This window comes from Lepisma saccharinum, chromosome 14 (assembly GCF_977018435.1).
Source record: "Lepisma saccharinum chromosome 14, izLepSacc3.1, whole genome shotgun sequence".
Classification (NCBI taxonomy): domain Eukaryota; kingdom Metazoa; phylum Arthropoda; class Insecta; order Zygentoma; family Lepismatidae; genus Lepisma; species Lepisma saccharinum.
Window position 1 is genome coordinate 4,813,361 of NC_139242.1, and position 20,358 is coordinate 4,833,718.

Consider the following 20,358-nt stretch of genomic DNA (forward strand, 5'->3'; position numbering starts at 1 on the left):
AGAATATACATACATATATATATATATATATATATATATATATATATATATATATATATATATATATATATATATAAACCTACGATGAAGGCCAAGGGTGTTATGTATCAGATACCTTATGCAGGTCTGGGACTATGATAGTCTTCTAACAAAAAAGCAGCGCAAGAAGAAAAGCTCTTGTCTTCCCAATGGCCATGGTGTGAAATTGTTACTTAGCACCCCCCAATTAAGAAAATTACAGCCAAAGGTCTTAAGAGAGCCATGAATAAGTTTAAAAAAAACAAGAGCCGCTTACAAACCAAGATATTGAAGCTTTAATCCAACCACTGGGCATCAAACATTTTAGAGGTGTTTACATATCTGATTCTTTACCAGAACAACCACTCAACAAAGAGTGTGGCATTGTTAATTTGGATAAGTACAAAAATCAGGGCACTCACTGGATCTGCTATCTTAAATATTTGAACAATGAGGCATTTATATTTGATTCATTTGGAGGTATTCCACCTGAGAATTTAGTAAAATATCTAAAATCAACTAATCTTTATTACAATAATGAGCGGGTTCAAAACTTCAAAGATGTTAATTGTGGACATCTGTGTTTATCTATGCTGAGACATCTGTCTCAATTAAATAAACCATCAATTGAAGATTTTCAAAAAGCCCTGTGGTATCTGAAACATCATGGGAGTATTCCATCTTACCAGCCAAAATTCAATATTGAAGCTCAGACTTAGGTTCCGTCCTTAGGACGTCATCATCATCCCATGGAAGGCAATGGCAAACCACCATGGGTTCACCTTGCCCAGCGACCTTCAGGTGTAAGTCCTACGTTCAGGCAGAAAACCCCATCATCATCATCAATATATTATTAACTTATCTGTATTAAAAATACTTCATGTAGAGATGGCGAACAATGAAAGGTTGACCTTAACTCGAACCTGGATATGTGGCATAACGCCACCAATCCCGAACTCTAGCTTTTTAAAGCTGGTCAATTTTCCTATGTGTTTTGCCAGCCAAGCTTGCATTTATCACTATCTCTACATGAAGATTTTGTGATTTTTTTTAAAAAAAATACGTTGTCTTGAATGAAGAGAACTTCCTTTCTTCTTCCTTTGTGAACACTGTAAGAAAAGTTTGAGGTCTACCTGGGTTCTTTGCAAACTTCAACTTCTTCATCTTCCATATATTTTACAGGAATCTAGATATAAATTGAGTCAATATGTTTCACTTATCCGAATATTAATTTATATTTCCTAAGTTTCCATATTTTTTTCTAAATTTGTCATACACTAACACTTTGACAACGTAACATCTTTTATGCCATCTTCTGAACAGAGAAAATAATCCACAGTTCCAGACTGTACCTGAAGTTTAAAGTGAGATCCAATGTGTCACCACTAGAACTGAAACACAGAACTATTGGTAACAACAATATAAATTGATTCCAGATTATTTTACAATGTTTCAGAATTACTTATTATAAAGGTAGAATTGTCTATTACAGTTATCAGTCCAAGTTATGTTGCCGCGTCTCCCATGGCGCAGTGGTAGCGTCATTGCCTTGTAATCAAGGGGTCCCGGGTTCGATACCCGGTGGAGGCACAAGTGGTTCGGATCCCACTTTAAACTGTACGTCCAGTCCCGATTAGCCTTACTGTGCATAAAGTCGACTTAAAAAAACAACTCAAACTAAACCAAACCAAGTTCTGTTATGTGGTTCTACGTTATAAATCTAAGAAACTTTAAGATTGTTACTTGAATTTCGAGTATAAAGTTCGCCTGCTCCATGGGCAATGCAACTATGGATAACCTTACCTAGAAGGTGACTTCATCTTAAAGGCAGCATTAAATATTGTGCATTCGAAAGAAGGCATGAGTTATTCAACCTTATAGGAGGATAGTCATAAAACTTATGCATTTAAAGGGGAGACGAAAATATTAAAGAAAAATCAGCAATTAATGGCTTAATAAACAGTCATCAGAATTTCAAAATCAATATACACTAGAATTTTGAAATCTCAAAATTTAAGAACTCTTAAATTATTCCAATTTCAAATTTGATTGTGGTATTGAGATATTTATTTTTAACTGGTGCCACCCACATCACATCAAGTCCTGGCTAACGGGACAAGATGTGTAAAGCGTACCTCTGAACACTTTCACACCCTCATTTTATGGTGCATGGCTTCTGGAAAATATCATTTTAAGACCTACTCTTACCTACGTACGTTGGCAGAAACCCCCTCCCCAAAGGAATAATCCTGCCAATGCTCCTGAAAACCACTAATCACTCAACTGAAAACAAATATTATTGTAATTTAAAATTAAACCTTTGACAAATATCATAGTAAATAAGCAATGTCCAATATTGAAAGAAAAATAAAACAGTGCACTTAGAATTTTCAATAACGAGAGAAAAATAGAACAAGTGGACTGAGCAGTCTCACCGCCGGGCAATGCGCTCAGCAAATGCCTACGAAATGTCTCTGGTCTCGTGATCCAAGGCTAACAAATGTCACAAGGATGCGCGTTACACGATCAAGTGAAATCTTACATGTTTATTAATGTTCACAATAAAAACAATGCGGAACCCAGAATTTAACGGCGCTCTCTCACCAAGTGGCAAATCATTGAACTAACAAATATACCATATTTGCCATATTATGATTATTACTGCAACCAGGCTATAAAATTTTTGTATATTTCTTTTTTAAATTGCGAATCTTTTTATAAAAAAATAGAAAGTACAGTAGGTAGCGGGTACCAAGAGACATCTATTCGTAAAGTTGTGAAGATGTTAAGCACAGGAGAGAAAAGCAACATAGTAAAGACAATATTGCATCCTTATATAGCATCCATAAACACAAGGCTGGAATTTCAATTGCAATTCTCAAATTGCCATACAATTTATATATATATATATATATATATATATATATATATATATATATATATATATATATATATATATATATATATATATATAAGCTGATTAATGAACCTACCGATTTGAAAAATCGTAAAACTGATGTGAAATTTTAAATCTTTATTCAAGTACTATTTATCTACTCTAATCAGATATAGCAACTTATGTGAAATATCATGTGTACCTTTCACGAACACAGGAAAGCACATTATCAAAGTAAATATGATATTTAAACACTTACCGAGTGCCCTCCACGTACTGCTCCACATTGTATACAGTATTCTCGCATGCGTGATGACACTTACAACGAGACCATGTGGTTGCGTGCTTCAAAATATCTGAGAAAGAAATACATGAAATATCAGTATCAAGAAAGCAAATTAATCAAAGTATTCCAATAGAATCATACACATATATACAGGTTGTTATTTTTATGGCTCCTCCGGACCTCATTAACAGACAGAGGACATCAAAGCAAATAACTTTTCTCCGTAACCTTTTTTTCTCGTAGGTGTTATGTTTCTGCACTACTACAGTCATTAAGAAAAATATTGTCTTGTGAATGATGGCAAGCCGACAAAACATTTGATCGTATCTGTGACGTCATTTTCCGAGGTCAAACAGCGCACGGCAATTTTGGGGAAACATACAAATTTTGAGAAAAATCGACAGGCTACCAACCATATTATGAGCTGTAAAACGAAGACGGTAACGTGTCAAGTATATTCAAAATCGACGTTCTTGAGAGCTGTACGCAGAAAGTGACAAATCCCGATAATCAAGGTATCGAGGTTATGAGGTGTAACCAGTGCCTTGGGGACCCAGTTGCTGATGTTTTCACAGAGGGAAACCTGAATCAGCTAATGCTGGATCTTATGTCAAATATGAGAATGCATACGTGAAAGGGGTTTAAGCAGAAGCAGTAGGAGAAAAAATAATATGAGAAACAGAAACACAAGGAGCAAGAAGAATACGAAATGCAGAGACAGAAAGAAGGAAGATGAATTCCGGAGTATTCTGCAGGAAGAGAAAATGAAGGAGATAGAAGAATACAAGGAACAGAAACTGACAGAGAAAGATTAGAGTTAAGAAATCTTAACATAGAAGGTTAAAAGCAAATACAGAAAGAGAAAGAAGATGGTGAGAAGCAGAGACAGAAAGATAAGAATGAGATTAATCACGTGTTGATGAATTCCAAAGATCTACATGAAGTGATTGAAAATGAATCACATTCTTGGTGCCTGTTTCAAGATTTTGTCTTTTAGCCCATTCTTTCTTGACTCAATGATGAGTCTTTGACGGCTGTCCCACTCACAAATGAATCATGGGAACTTTGTATATCCACCTTGTTGACCAAGAAGCATGGAGATAACTTTCAAATCACCGCAAATGGTCCAACTGTGGTCGGCATATTTTATTTTGTTGAGGACGAGAGCCAGGTTTTCATAGCTTTCTTGTAAATGTACGGAGTGTACAACTGGTACAGATGCATACTGGCTTCCGTGATGAAGAAGGACAGCTTTCAGGCTCCTTGTCGATGAATCTATAAACAGCCTCCATTGATCTTTATCGTAGGTGATATTAAATTGGCTCATCAATCCGGGAACATCAGAACAAAAGACCAGGTTCTCCGCTTCCTCAAAGTACTGAACAAAGTCCTTTTCTCGATTCCTGTACCAATAAAACGTGGTTTCTTTGGTCAATAAATGTTTTTCTTTCAATCTGGAGCCCAACAATTCAGCTGCCTCTTTCGAAAGACCCAGATCTCTAGTCAGATCATTAAGTTCAACCTGAGAGAAGGGCTGAGGTGAATCGCCTCCAGAGGGCTTATATTCGGTATCAGAGCCTTGGCCGTCTGGATGTTCCGAGTCTGAAGACTCTGAAGAGATGACTGGTAATTCGGTTGGAGGCAAAGGCACTGGCACATCAAGTCCATGAGGAACGGGGCGTATGGCCGATAGAATGTTCTCAGGATAAGAGATTAGCTTGTGATTTTTTCGGTTATACCAACGGACATGGCAGGCACAAAAGTAACAGTCATCACAGTGGTTCCTCGGCTCCCTCCATGTCATAGGAATTCCAAAGCGTAAAGCAGTCTTCTTTCCGTTGAGCCATAAGCGTAGATCATTGAGACACTGCACACACACTTTATGAGGAGCCCACGATTTGTCCTGGTCTCCGAGTTTCATGCCAAAATACGAAAGATAAAGTTTTCTTACATAGTTTGTAATGCTCCTCATGCGATGTTTAAGAGCACTATATTCGCCGCATATGTAACAAAAGTCATCTGGCACATTTTCACAACGTCTCGGACTCGAAGCCATGGTTCACGAAACGCACAGAGGAAAACACTAGTTACAATTGTTTTTGTGATGCAGTTTCCACTTGTCACTGTATCAGCGCACGCACGACACTACACATGAAAGACAAATTGAGACGAACCTACAAATTTCCACGTCTTTTATCTTACTATGAACATGGTAAGTACATGATCTGCTGGGTTAAATAGCGATAAACTGAGTCCCTCATGAGGACATCTGTTTTATATCGTTTCTGCTGCCTCCAGACAAGTCGCGAGAATTCAGTCTTATGAATAACACGTTCAGGATCAATCCAGATAAAGCTTGACACAACTGGAAGGTGTCTGCCGATTACGCTGGCTTAGCGAGCGTTCCTGCACAGTCGGCGAACCAAGATAAGGATTTGCGCGACGCTATTGGTCGAGAGCGATTGCGACAGGGAGGGAGGGACGTCGATGGGGGAGTCACTGAGGGGTAACGTTTCACCACGGTAGAATAATGGTCAGGCAGGGAGGAAAGATATTCCATGCCTAAACAACATATTAATGGTAAATGTTCATACAAATCCAAGTACAATTAAATTTTTCAAGAAAACGTGACGTGATAGACATTTTTCTTTATTTTTTTTTAACTCAGCACCACAAAATACATAAAGTTCACCTATCACTTCCCTTGTATTTTTTTCATCGCAGGCCTGTGTTATTTTTAAAACTTTTGTCCTTTATGTCTTTCCGTTTTTGAATATAGTTTGTCATGGTATGTGTGCGTACTGTTTTTTTCTGGTAAGGATCTGGTCACTCTAACCTTGCTACCTCGATATCACAAACAGTTCACCCTTGCGATACGCAACCAAGGTTCAGAAAGATAACTGAATCACCGTTCTCGACGCCGCGTTGGGGGAAAGGAGTGGATTGTTGGTAAATAATCATTTGTACACTCACGGTCAGTTCTGTGTTGTAGCAATGCTATTGACTTTTAATGGGATCATTAATACCAAGAAGAGTCCGTGACTGTACAACCCTAAACTGATGTTGCGTTACGATTTTTTACAAGGTCGGCTAAATTAGCTCTCATAACATGTCGCAATAGAACCAGTGACTACACGAAAAGGGAGGTAGAGGCGATCATACCATTATCCCCCTCCCCCAATCACAAACAGAATTAGTATCTCATAGACCATTCAACTTACATATCCTCAATTGCTTTTTTTTTACCTGGCACTGTTACCTCGGGATGCCGATATTAGAATTCAATTCAATTCATTACTTATATAAAGTTTATCGTGTCATCTAGACAGAACAAAGTGAGTCGACTAGAAAAACAGAAAATCTAAATGTCTAGGCTATTGTGATATACGGCCAAGTTTTATTATTTCTAATTGGGTGTAGTTTAATCAAGTAACCTTGAAAGGAACCGTTTCCATCGACGTACGGATGAAACATTTCCAACCAAAGGCAGAGCAAGACATGTCGCACAGGCGTAGATCGAAGTGAAAAGCCTACGAGCAATAGACGAAAAACCTCTATTTTATGATATATTAGTTTAGATTTCATTGTCGTTGGAGGGAATATGATATGATAGATATCTATTTACCTTTAAACATTTGTCATATTTCAGGATTTATATTACGGGAAATGAAGCATTCTGCCGAAATCCATGGTTAACAGTTATTAAATTGCATCAAAGTTTCCTCACTTTGTCCTACATTGCGCCAATTTTTGTGACATTTAATGAAAATGACGAAACTTTTATTTATGTTATTTATTTTTCTAAATAAGCATTGAAACCAGAGACCTAAACGAATACGTACATGTTAGAGATTTATCCTGCAAGAAAACATATTTAATTACATTATTCTTCGTAATAAAGGAGTTAGTTAACCACCGGTTGCTTAAGCTTGATTAACATCTACGCTCAATTAACGCTCAGATCACCCCTCCCCTCACGGTGCGGTCAAATATTGTTGAATGATTTTGAAATAGAAGCATTCACACCTGGTCAAGGTTCGTTTCGATCGCGCTCAGCTCGGGGTCCGGTTACGATAGGGTGGAAATAATATTTGACCGGAGCATGAGGGGGCGGAGCTTGACTTTGCGGAATCTTAATCTCTAGCTTAATCGTTGATGTCAACATTTGTATAGCTCAACCCACTGTTCAGTAGCAGTCTTCAGCCACGTGTCAGAGGATGCGTAACCCAGTTTTGTGCTTAGACGGTGAAGTGAAACACGTACTGAAACACAGAGAAAGGGGCATGAATTAAAATCCTTAAATCATATTTTTCATTTGTGTGTGTGTTGAAAGGGAAAGAAGATGTTGGTCAACCCTCTACCAAGGGAAAACAATTCTTGATATGTAGACAAACTTGTTCTTCGTCTACGGAATACTAAATAAAATCAATCCTTCTTTTTAGTCCAGGAACACGACTTTTAACACTTTGTGCGTAACAATCGGATCCTTGAAACTAGGCTTAGAACCTGATGCTTATCTGTCACGCGTTCTGTTGGCAACTTTCTGATAAAAGAAGTGGTCAACAATGTCGATATGAAACAAAGAGGCCGAAAATGTTCATGCCAAACCTAGACCGACAATGTAGTGTTTACCACTGTTGACATTTACAGTTTTGCGCATTGTAGCTCCAAATAAATGATTGCCGACTTCATACCGAAAGTATATCAATAAAGAGTATTATATTTAAAAAACCGAACTCCGTGGCCGAGTGCTCCCAGGTTCGAATCCCGGCCTGGTCATTAGTATTCATTCATCAATTTCATGATACCATCACTTATCCTCATCTTCGTAAATTAGCCAAAAGTGGAAAAAAAGCGCAGTAAAGTAATCTAAATCAATCAATCCGTAGTCGAGTGGTTAGCACAACGCGCTACGGCGGCGGCCTGGGAATGGATGTTTCTTGTGATGTCCCTTCATCCATTCCGTCATATCACAACGCATCCTTATCCTTGCAATTAGTCAAAACTGGCAGAAAAGCGACGAAAATCAACCAAATCTATCAATCCACGTTTTCGCAATTCTTTTCCTTCTTTATTTTCTTCCAGTTAATGCCAGTGCTGAAACAGACAAGTCCGTCGTTGAAAATCTCCTAAACATTGTACATTGCAAAATTGTCAGGCTTTTTTTTATATATACAGAAATAACGGTGCATTCTGTGAAGAAAGCATTACCAGAAACGTTGATCGTACCTTGACCGGAGCGAAGCTTGACCGCTAGTGTGGATGGATACCCCTGACCGTGAGCGGAGCGTTAAGCGAGAGAGTGACCTGAGTGTTGCTTGAGAGTAGATATGAAGCAACCCTTACACGATCAGTTTTCTTGTTCCTCGTCGGTTACGGCGTTTCACTTTTGCCTTGAACTGTTTTCATAAGTACACCTGAGTAGTATAATTGATGCTATTATAAACTCACTTATAGCGTAGAAATGAAGAGGTTATTTGATTGAACAGCCCGATTTGCCTAAACTTAAAACAATGTCAAGAGGGGCATATGCCCCAATTCTTCAAGTGTGATATGCTTTTAATTCCAAGAATCCTGAATTCTAGTGTAGAAAAGAAGAAGCCTCAACAGACAGATTTGCCTACACTTAAAACTATGCCAAGTTCCCATATGATTTCATTGTTTACAGTGTGTTTTTCTGTCAAAATCCCAAGAATCTTGAATTCTAGTGTAGAAAAGATGAGCCCCCCCCTCAGATTGATTCCGCCATGTGTACAAAGGCTGAATCTCTCAGTTTGTTGTCTATAAGCTTGTCAAAAATATGCCCCTCTTGATATTGTTTTGGCTACACTTGAAATTAAGTCAAAAATACTTATATTATTATGCTCTACAACTTACAGATCAATACATTAGGGCAAGGGCAGGCTGTTTCATGTTCTTTCAAATCTTTTGATCAGTTGCATGTCCTGGCCAGCAATAAATGATGCACGCCTGGGAGATTTTATATGCTTGCATGCATGAGATAAAATCTATACTGTGCCCTTTCAGGGAAAATTCTCTATACATGCCATCATGTCATTAACTTCAAGGGAAATTCTTAGTAAAGAGAAAATTGGCCTCTTGCATGTTGTCATATATGCCTGAATTGGATTCAGGTTTTGCCTTCTTCTGATAATATATACCCGAGTGGGACTTACAGAATATTTATTGCACATTTTAAAGTCCAACTTTGAATTGTATTTAGCTGATATAGAACTCATAACTCCTGGGTTCTGATGCTCAATAGAATGTGGACATAGTTCCATGGCTTATATGCTTTATAATCAAGAGGCCCCCAGGTTTGAAACCTGGTAGAGTGTGTGGGCCTCCCTGACGGCAAAGTGTTGGTATTATTGTCTTGTAATCAAGAGGCTTCTGGGTTTGAGTCGGACATCTAGAATTGTTCTGTGACTCTCTCATTTCTTACATCATAAACATATGATTTTTCACCTATGAGAATAACATTACATATGATGTCTGCAGGGAGTGTATCGTGGAATTCACAGATAATTTTAATGTTTGTCCTGTCATTAACCACAACTTGTTTTCTTTTTGAAGTGTTGATGACAAACATGGGTCTCTGTGCTTTGAATTCATCTGGTGTGTAATACATGTCAGTATTGCCAGTAGTGACCCTTTTGTATGCTGTAAATGCTTCATATAATTTAAGGAAATCATCCTTGGACATGTCTAAATTATAATTTTCTCTAGGAAATACCTCACTTCTGCCATTTTTAAGATAAATGTTCTTGATGTTGCAGTTATCAAATTTACTTGAATTTTTTTCCTGATTATTGTGTCTTCCAGTCTGAAACAGTACCACCACAAAATCTGGCATGTCATATTGTATACTGGAGAATGAATTTGTAGCATCAAACTCATAATAAGTACCAGTGGCGGGCTTCTGTACACATTGATATGTATAAAATTGTAAAGGAATCTGTGGATTTTTTATTATATCAGCTTTGTATTTAAGAGCATAACTGGCTTCATATTCAACAACCGGGATTCTTAGCTCCATAGTCTGAATAATGCATTTGCCTTCATCAGGTAGGGTATTAGGCAGGGCTTCCCCTGTAGAGTTTAATGCACTGTACCTCATCAAAGCATTATTATCATTGGCAGCTCTTCTAAATGTAATTCTTAAACCACCCTTCCACATAATATATTTGTAATCTGAGAAGAATCCTGGCAACAGGCACATAGGAAACAATACTGTGTGGTTTTTAGATATAATTTTATCACCAGCCTCAAATTGACCTATTTTGTAGTAAGAAGCCTCGGTTTTGGATAATTTTAGTGTGGCCAAAGCTGTGGAGGTAATACCCGGATAATCTACTCTGTTTATAACAACACCATGTTTTCTGATCTCAATTTCAGAGAACAGATGAGGCACAAAATTATCTACCAATCTTATATTTGAATTTGCAGGATAATCTGTACCATCGAGTTTTACAACATCAAGTTTGATGTATAGATCTGCTCTGTGGGGGTGTATAAAGCCATCCCTTACATCAAGATCAACCTCAATCTCTGTGTTGGGTTGATTTAAATTTGCAAATGTCCTCGTGTTTGGGGGGAATGATTGTAGCTCATAACTCTCAATATTTTCCATTTTTTCTTGTATGTATTTTTATTTAAATATTAATCTCTATGATAGCAGTTGTTGTGGTTCCAGCAAAATCAACTAATTCTTCTTTTTCATTAGTGACCATCAATTCAATGTTATCTATTCTATTATGACACACAGGAAAATATAATGTTGGGGATGGATTGTAGATGATGGGCTCCATAAATTCAGAGTTAGGTTTGAATGTTGCAATGATCCCAGTTTGTTTGTGAGTGCCTATGCCATTTGATTTGGTGATCATACCCTCGGCCACATTACAGTGAATATTTAGAGTCTCTATGGCAAAGAATTTAGGTATATTAATAGCAGTGTGTTTGATGGCTGGTTCAAGTTTTGTGTTGTTCTCAAAGTCTAACAGCTCTCCTATAGTACCCAAATCCACTGTTTCTGTGGCAGATGCAATCTCTACTCTGTGAGTGACAGAATTTTGACTTAACACTACACCTCTCGGTAATTGAGCATTTAAAGTAGATAGATTATATTGCCCTGGAGTGATGACAATTTTTTGATCCCCTACTGCAATTGTGTTGTTGTGGTGTGTAATATTAGGGATCAAGTACATGCCAAAAAATGCTCTGAGAGCTATTGTTTTGGGATACACTATATCATCATGTAATTTGAGTTTCAATATTGAATTTTGGCTGGTGAGATGGAATACCCCCATGATGTTTTAAATACCACAAGGCTTTTTGAAAATTTTCAATTGATGGTTTATTTATTTGAGACATATATATAAGAACAGATAAACACAAATGTCCACAATTAACATCTTTGAAATTTTGAACACGGGCATTATTGTAATAAAGATTAGTTGATTTTAGATATTTTACTAAATTTTCAGGTGGAACACCTCCAAATGAATCAAACACAAATGCCTCATTTTTTAAATATTTAAGATAACAAATCCAGTGAGTGCCCTGATTTTTGTACTTATCCAAATTAACAATACCACACTCTTTGGTGAGTGGTTGTTCTGGTAAAGAATCAGACATGTACACACCTCTAAAATTTTTGATGCCCAGTGGCTTGATTAAAGCTTCAATATCTTGGTTTGTAAGCGGCTCTTGTTTTTTTTAAACTTATTCATGGCTCTTGTTTCTCCATGGCCAGATTATGGCGCCTCTGCTCATCTAATTCTGCCTTATTCTTTTTGGCATCTATTACTGTTTTTGCTATGGCAGCTGATCCCCCGGCCAAGCTCCCAACAGCCCCGAGAGCTGCTAAGATGGCAGGGAAGGTAAATATGAATCCCCCACATGTGATTTTTTTCTAGATTGCTGTAATTTTTTTAATTGGGGGGTACTAAGTAACAATTTCATACCATGGCCCTTAGCAATACAAGAATTTTTTTCTTGCGCTGCTTTTTGGTTAGAAGATTATTAATAGGCCCAAGAGATTTAAGACCTGATAAGGTATTTGATACATAACACCCTTGGCCTTCATTGTAGGTTTATTATATACATATTCACAACCCCCACCCCAGTTTTTGTTTGGTGTTCATAGCTATGGTGGTCCCCAATGCTGCTATTTTTTCACTTAAAAAAGCATCTTTGCTTACAAATCTACCAAATGCAGCCTCTTCTAATTTCTTGTCTGCAACATGTCTCTTGTCAAGATCAGAATGTATGTTGTATGCTATGTCATGGTCTCTACAAGCAGCATCTAGGGGATTAACACCAGGATCACCTCTGTTTAATCTATGGTCCAATTTTGTACCGGGACCACAATACTGATAGCCTGGAATGTGTAGTTCAAATGGCAGCTTGTTTATAATGTCATTAACCAGCCCCCGACCCTCACAAATATTCCAAAATTTAGGTGGTAGAGTATTAATAATTTTCATAAGATATCCAATCCCCTTAGTGTCATTCACTATAAAATTAGACAATTTGGTGCTTATCATGTCCATAATTCCAAACTTTTCATTGTAAAAATTGTGGTTTGGTTGCCAGCATTTTCCTCCCCAGCTATCACCAGCAACCTATCTACAAGTTTCCTGACATCATCAGACAACACAAATTCTTTAAGCAGGGTGTTGTATTGTTTGATTCCACTACCACTCTTGATCTGTGACCATATAGGCTTGATTAAATTGTTGTATTTTGCTCCACTGCTAGACTTGACTCTTTTTTGTGTGGGATCATTGTTCTGGTATAGAGCATCTGATTTTATTAATATTTCTTTGTAATACTCATAATCTTTGTCTGTATAGCTGCCAGGTCTCTTCCTAGTCATCAGTTCACACAATCCAAGTGTTCCAGGATACTTAACAAAAGCACCTTTTTCTCCAAGATGAGATTCTGAATATACAATGAGATCATCTCCCATAAATGTTACTCTGAAATTGCCAATTCTATGTATGATGCTACCATCACGCTCTGTGTCAGCATATAAGCCAAAAACCTCATCTTTGTTGTGGGGGTGAATGGATAATCTAATATGTTTCTTGCAGCTACAGGTACAAGCTCTGTGATCAAATTTTGATTTTGCTCTGTAACAGTTTTGATATTTTTACCTAATTCACCAATAGCATCAATAATAGGCTGTTCTGTGCGCTTGTGTTGCTCATAAAACCTCTGTTCTCTGATTTCCATCCCTTAAATCTTTTTACAAGATAATCTCTTAATTTAAGATCATCAATGATTGGCCTTTTCATGTTTATTTATATATGTTTCAATGTCTAGAAAATTGTTGATTTTATTTCTATATTTACCACTATTGGGTTTTCTTGTAATATCAATTGTGACAAACCCATAACTGTCCTGGTTCCAGCACCTACTGCAAATCTTGGAAAAATCATTGTAGCTCAAGTCACCACCTACATATTCATCATGTATGTGTTTGAGGTTGGTATGATCTTGATGAAACACACATATAAAATTGCTGTTGTCTCGGATCAGCTGCTTCGGTATTTTAGAAAAAGTCTGTGCCAGGTAGAAGCAATCAATGTTTTTGTGTCGGCCCTGTGTAAAGAAATTTCTAACCTTGTTTTGATTATCCAGTATAATGTCATCAAACACAACAACAGAATTATCAAGACATTCATGGAGTGGCTTAACATCTGATTCAAAAGTGGCAATATCCAAACCATCATATAGCTTCATCAGCTGCTGATATTTTAATTGTTCCAAGCTCTTAGAGAAGACATACAAGTGCCTGTTTTTCCAGTCTAACCAGTTGGGTGCCAATAAAAAATTATCAATCATTAGTGTAGTTTTACCACAAGCCGATGGCCCAACAATAAGACACCTAATGTTATCAGGAAGCAACTTGCCATTTCTCTTAATCTGCTGTTCAGGTTCTGGCAGCCTTTTTATAACATCCCAGGTGTTCATATTATCATTTTGTTTGCATCGATCCAGCTGTGTTCTGGGAGTCCTAGCCATTTGACAAATAATTTGTTGCCTTTTCTGCGGATGATTTTTTCTATGAGATATGTGTCAGGCTGTTTAGTTTTGGTGAGTTCTTCTTCATAGAACCTGCCTTTGAGAATTTCTCCTCGGTGATCTTTTATTATATATGTGTTAAGGGTCCCAGGTTTAACTTGAACCACTGTAAATAATTCAGTGCTCCAGTTTCTTGTAAATCCTCTTTTGAATAAGTGCTTATATTTGCTGATTCTTACTTGATCACCAATCTTGCATTTAGGTTTTTTTGTTGTTGGCTGGTATCTAGGATAATAAACAGTGCTGATCATTTTTTGCTTATCAGATGAAGTTACTTCAGAGGGTTTCATGTTGATTGTGGAATGGACCGAGTTGTTATATTTATGTAGAAGTTCTGGAAGAATATTAATCCATTTATAATTACCTTGAAGTGTAAATTGTTTATACATATGATTTTTTAGGGTTTTGTTGAATCTCTCTACAATTGAAGCCTTGAGATCACTGTAACTCGAGTAATGTTGTATTGCCTGGCTTTTAATAAATTGTTGGAACACAGAATTATAAAATTCTTTGCCATTATCTGTTTGTACATAGCGCGGTGATCTTCCACTCTGATTGATGATTGTCCTGAAGGCTTCTGTAACAAATTTTCCAGTCTTGGATTTGAGTGGCACAGCCCAGGCAAAGTTTGAACATGTATCTATGACAGTGAGTAGATACTTGTAGCCCTTGTTGATTTTGTCTAAGTTTTTCAGCTGTCCACTTGCCATTTCCACCAAGTTGCTCTGCCATAAATCATCTATGCCTTTTGTGACTACTGGCAGTCTCTTATAATTATGTCTGGCTTGTCTGTGTAATTCATCAACAATAATTTGTCTAGACATAATATGTAAACAAGAATATTGCAACTATAGGGTGTTCAGCAGCTGATACTACAGGATTTTCTAAATATAATTTGTCTCCTATTTGTATATGAAATTCCAGAGAGCCATCATCTTCAACATAAGATGTTTCTAATGTATTGGGATCTGTAAAATCCTCTAACTCTACACTGGTGATTTTTGGTTTGTTATCAGCATTTGTTATTGATAAGGTAGGGTAGTAGTGTGCCTGTGGTTGTAGCCAATATTTGATCTTGATTGGTCTAAGTGTGCCCCCAACAAAAAACTGGTAATAAAATTGTGCAGGGGACAGCATATATATTTTGCCACCTGGTGTAAATGGTGAATCATATTCTTTGTTGGGGATGCTGTACAATTCAAGAATTACTGTATGTTTAGGATTTTCAATTATGCCAGTTATTTCTTTTTCTGCTGTGAGCAATCTACTTGTTACAGATTCAAGGTGCTCATTGATAGTCCTTACAACATCATCATGGCCTGGCTTGATTTTTATGTCCACAACAAGTTTCTTGTATTGTTGCACAATTTCTTGTAGCTGGGTGGCAAAAACAGACAGAGCATTTGCTTGATTGGATTCCATGGTCCCTAGCTGTTGCTTGATATTAGCTACAATTTGCTGTAAATTTTCAACAACTGCCAATTTTGAATTTTGAGCTGTAAGATCATGGACCTGTCTTCTGATATCCTCAAACAGGGCATGCAGTTCATTAATATGTTGATTGGTTGGTAGAGTGGCCACTGTCTGAGTAAGTTGTTTGATCTCTGCCTGGATATTCTTGATATCTTCTGATTTCAATATGCAATTCACAGCTCTCTTAATATTTTTAAGTTCCTGTGATGTAGGCAGATTTGATACAGTATTCTGCAAAAATTCAAGTGCCAATTTCACATTATTTAATTCAGAAGCATCAGCCAGATTTTGAATAGCATTTTGGAGCAGGGCTGTATCTGCCTGAGTGGGTGTTGATTGTTGTAAAATTGCAAGCTTTGTTTGGATATCATCGATCAAGTGATGAAAATGAGATAGCTCAGATTCAGTGTTGAGGTTTTCAAGTTTTGTGATCTGTTGCTGGACACTGGCAAGGGTGTCTACAATACCAGGCAAGCGGGTTCTAGAGATTCTTGTACATTTGTCAAATCACTTTGCACTGCTGCTATTGTACCCTCAAGATGGGTTATGGTACTTTGAATTTTTCCAAAATCTTCATATGTTTCAAGTTGCAGCTTGATGTTGGCAACACTCCGAGTTATTGCACTCAAAGCATCAGAAGATGGCAAGTTGTTCATAAAATTTTCAAGTGTCTCAATTTTTTCTTTAACCTCGGCTATGGTATTGTTCAGAGGGTCCAGATTAGGTATCTGGAGTGACTGAATCTGTTCCTTTAGAGTGGAAATCACTAGATCAAAATCTTCTTGTGATTTTATGCTTTTGACAATTGTTTGGAGCTGTGTCTGGACATTATTAATCTGTTCCTCTAATTGTTGTTTCAATTGCTCAGAGTTGGTGGCCTGGGTCTTAAATTTGGCTTGAAGAGCTGCTACAGCCTCTTCTAAACTTTGAAAATTATCCAATGTGGCCAAATTGAGTTCAGAATCAATTTTAAGAAGAGGGTCCATGCATTGTGATTGTAAATTTGTAATTTCTAGTTGAAGACTGGCTTTGAGTGTAGTTTGTAAAGCTTGTAAATCACTTCTTAATTTCTTGACTCTGGCATCAAGCATCAGAATCTCATCACTGTGATCTTCATGTCTTGTATGGCCAAATATATCATTAAGCATTTTGTTTTAGTGATTATTTATTATTGAATACCTGATTCTTAATTCTATAAAAAAAGGTATAAGCTTGTCATAGGATCCCAGGACCTCAATATATAAGCAGTCACCAGCAGAAACAGTATATACAGTGCCAGAAATCATGTTTGAGTGCTTAATTCTATAAATATTTCTCCCTATTGAAATTTTGACATCACCCTCAGGAGTTGTAATAAATTGTAATTGACCACCTACAGGTAATTGGTAATGATTTAAATTATTGTTAAATATGTACAATATTTTACCTGTTTTATCATCAACATCTGTAAGTATGCTGTACAGATGAATAATTAACAAAGCACTTAGTTTAGATATTATATCAGAAGAAGGTTGTGGTGTTGGCAGGTACATAACAGCCTGTTTTTAGAACCCAAATAAGTTCATAGGCATGTTTATTTATTTCAAATCATGGTCTGTAATTGGGCATTGATTGCCATTTTTCAAATCACAATGACCCCATGGTAGAGTATGTATGCCACATGATAAGATGCATCTCTTATCATCATGTGGGTCCAGAGCCACTTTTCTTACAACATTGCTAGTCAACAAGTGATCCGCACTCTGAATTCTGGATTCTGATGTTCCGATTGTGCTACATGATTTGAGGCAATTTTAGTCATCTTCAAATTCAAGCTCTTTGTCTACAGTCACTCTGCCAATGCCCTTGGCTTTTTTGGCAACAACACCACAACATGTTTCAAAACTGTACATCTTGGCCCTTAACCCAGCAAATGCCACAATAACATCACCAAGTGTCTCATCTTTTAACTTGCCAGGCACCTTTTTGTTGTGGTGTTGAATTTTTGAATGTTCACTGGTATCAAAGTATTTAAACAATTCAGGCTGGGACATATCTTGATAAACATCTTCTGTCTGAATATCAAGAACAAAACTATCTGTGTCCATGTACATCAGTTTTACACGATCCTTATAAAAAGGCTTCAACACATCATAATACAATTTTAACATGTGTAATTTGGCCAATTCCAATATCACAGCCCCTACATAAATAGGCTTATCAAATTTAATTTTTGTTTTTTTCATATTAAAAAGTGCCATATGCTCATCATAAATTCTTCTGTAATTGAAGTTGGGCTTTGCTATCAATTTTTTGCTCCGGTTGGGGTCAGTAATTATTTTAACATCAATATGTTTTCTGACATTTTCTATTGTTTTGCCATACACAGAATTGACCATCAATTTAAACAAGGTCTTATCAAATTGGCTCATTGCAGATGTTCGAAGCTCTGTGTTTGTATCAATATATGGCTTCAACCATCTTGAGTGCCTGAACCTCAAAATTTTGCCAACTTTGCTCACTTGAACACCATGATTCATCAGGAACTGGGGTTTTTTGTAATATATGACATAATCCTGTTTTGGCTCTAGAGTCATCATCAATTTCTTCTGTTTAGAGCCAGGTGAACACTTAACCTCAGGAATTGGGGGAAGATCAGAAAATTTGTTGTGTAAATTATCTGGAATTGTCAGATCAACCTCTAAGAAGAGGCTATAGTCACTGTCATCAAAATCCTTAAGATCTTCAATATTGAAATCTTCAACCCACTCAAGCCCTGCATATGGCAGTTTATCCATCATAGCATAACCATAGAGGCTGTTGGCATCTACATACAGTATATAATTTGATGGCAGTGCTGGATTATAATCGGGAATATATTTGTTATTTGCTCTGCCATATCTCTGAGAGCATTGCACCATGCCTCCTCTTATACACTGTTCCATAAACAGATACATGTCCTGATCCTGGATCAGATCCAATTGCATTTTAGTGTTTAAAAACATTGCAGAACATGCTAGGCCTGGGGCACTGTGGAAATACATTGGATCCAGTTTATAATTTTGCATGGAAGATTTTCTGAATGCCTGAAGTATATCAGCTAAGAGAGTGACATCAAGTTTTAAATATGCCATGTGATAATCACCAAATGTCTGGCATTTTAAATTGTTCCACATCAACTGGGCATGGTGATAATCATCATCAGTGATTCCAGATCCTCTGATTTTGCTGTAAAACTCTTGTTGTGGTGGCAGAGAACACTCATCAAATTTAGAAAAATCTGTAACATAATCATATGGATATACACCCTTCTGCCTAATTAATTTCAGGTCCTGATTTGGAAACAAAGCACATGTAATTTTGAATTGATCATCAGATAATTGAGTGGCCAGTGTAGCCAGGCTAGCAGACAGAATTCTGTAGGAATCAAGAAATCTTAAGTGAATAGGAACACCATTAACTTTAATTATTTTGCTAATAGCTATATATTTCTCATCATTTTCAGCTAAAATATTTAAATTCTCCTTGTCAAACCCCTTGTACCTGATCAAATGATGAAAATCATAATTGGATGCGCCATGGCAAAATATAGGGACAAATTTTGGTCTCTGGATCTTAATATTACAGCTATTACACAGGGCCATTTTGAATTTACCATCTGTATGGGAATGGTGTTTCACCTTGATATTTGTATCTGAAAATTCAGAATCACATACCGGGCATTTTTCTGCATTATTGAAATCTTCAATCTGTTTCTCTGTTAAAGACAACATGGGTTTTGATTTTAATAAGACATTAGATGCTATGTCACGGCACTCATTTTCTATTCTATGTGCAAATTTTTTGATGGCATCTGGTTCCATATATATATATTCTTCACTAACAACCCCATCCTGTACAACCACATAATAAAAACTAGAAGGTTCATGTAACTGATATGATGTAATTGAAGATTCCTCAGGGTCTGGGCTACAGAATGCAAGAGGTTTGAGATTTGATTCAAAATCACAGACTATATATGCTGGGTGTTCCAACAAGGCTTCAAACTTTTTGAATTTGACATTTTCACTTGGCATTGGCATCACCATATGAACAGATTTATGGTTGCCACAGTATTTCAGATGCTCAAGTAATTTGTTTTTAGCAATTTCTGCATTTTTTTCACGAACCCCATTCACCATTTTTTGACCATCAAATACAGTTAAACATCTTCTGCACAACTTGAATATTCTATTAAATTTGTTTATTTGCTTTCTTACTAAAGCTTCAAGATTATGTATAAAGGTGTAATGGTGTGTGTCATCCCCTTCAATTAAGAGCAGATCAATCGGAACAGCAGAATCATCATCAAGTGTACTGATTCTGAGAGGTGCTATCAAGCAATTGCCACGACCAGTGGAACAAAAAAATACATTAATAGATAATTGTTTACCATTAATATCCCTGGCCTTCTTTTCAAATTTATCAATATTCTGAACAGACATTGGATATTCTAAGCCCTTCATTGCATCATCAAAATTGTGTTCATATTGTTTATAATAACTTATTCTCTCAGGATTCCTTAAAACTGGAAACAAAGCAGCTAAAATACACCACAAAAAGCATTTCTCAT

The 20,358-nt window shown here is 36.8% G+C and overlaps 1 long non-coding RNA gene across 1 annotated transcript in view; it reads right to left on the reverse strand.

The window, feature by feature from the left end:
- Positions 1-3,244: 3,244 nt before the first annotated feature.
- Positions 3,245-20,358, reverse strand: part of LOC145998633 (uncharacterized) — a 138,621-nt gene continuing 121,507 nt past the window's right edge. The window contains exon 3 of the long non-coding RNA XR_014443332.1: positions 3,245-3,270. This is a non-coding gene — a long non-coding RNA (uncharacterized LOC145998633). The remainder of the gene's footprint in view (positions 3,271-20,358) is intronic.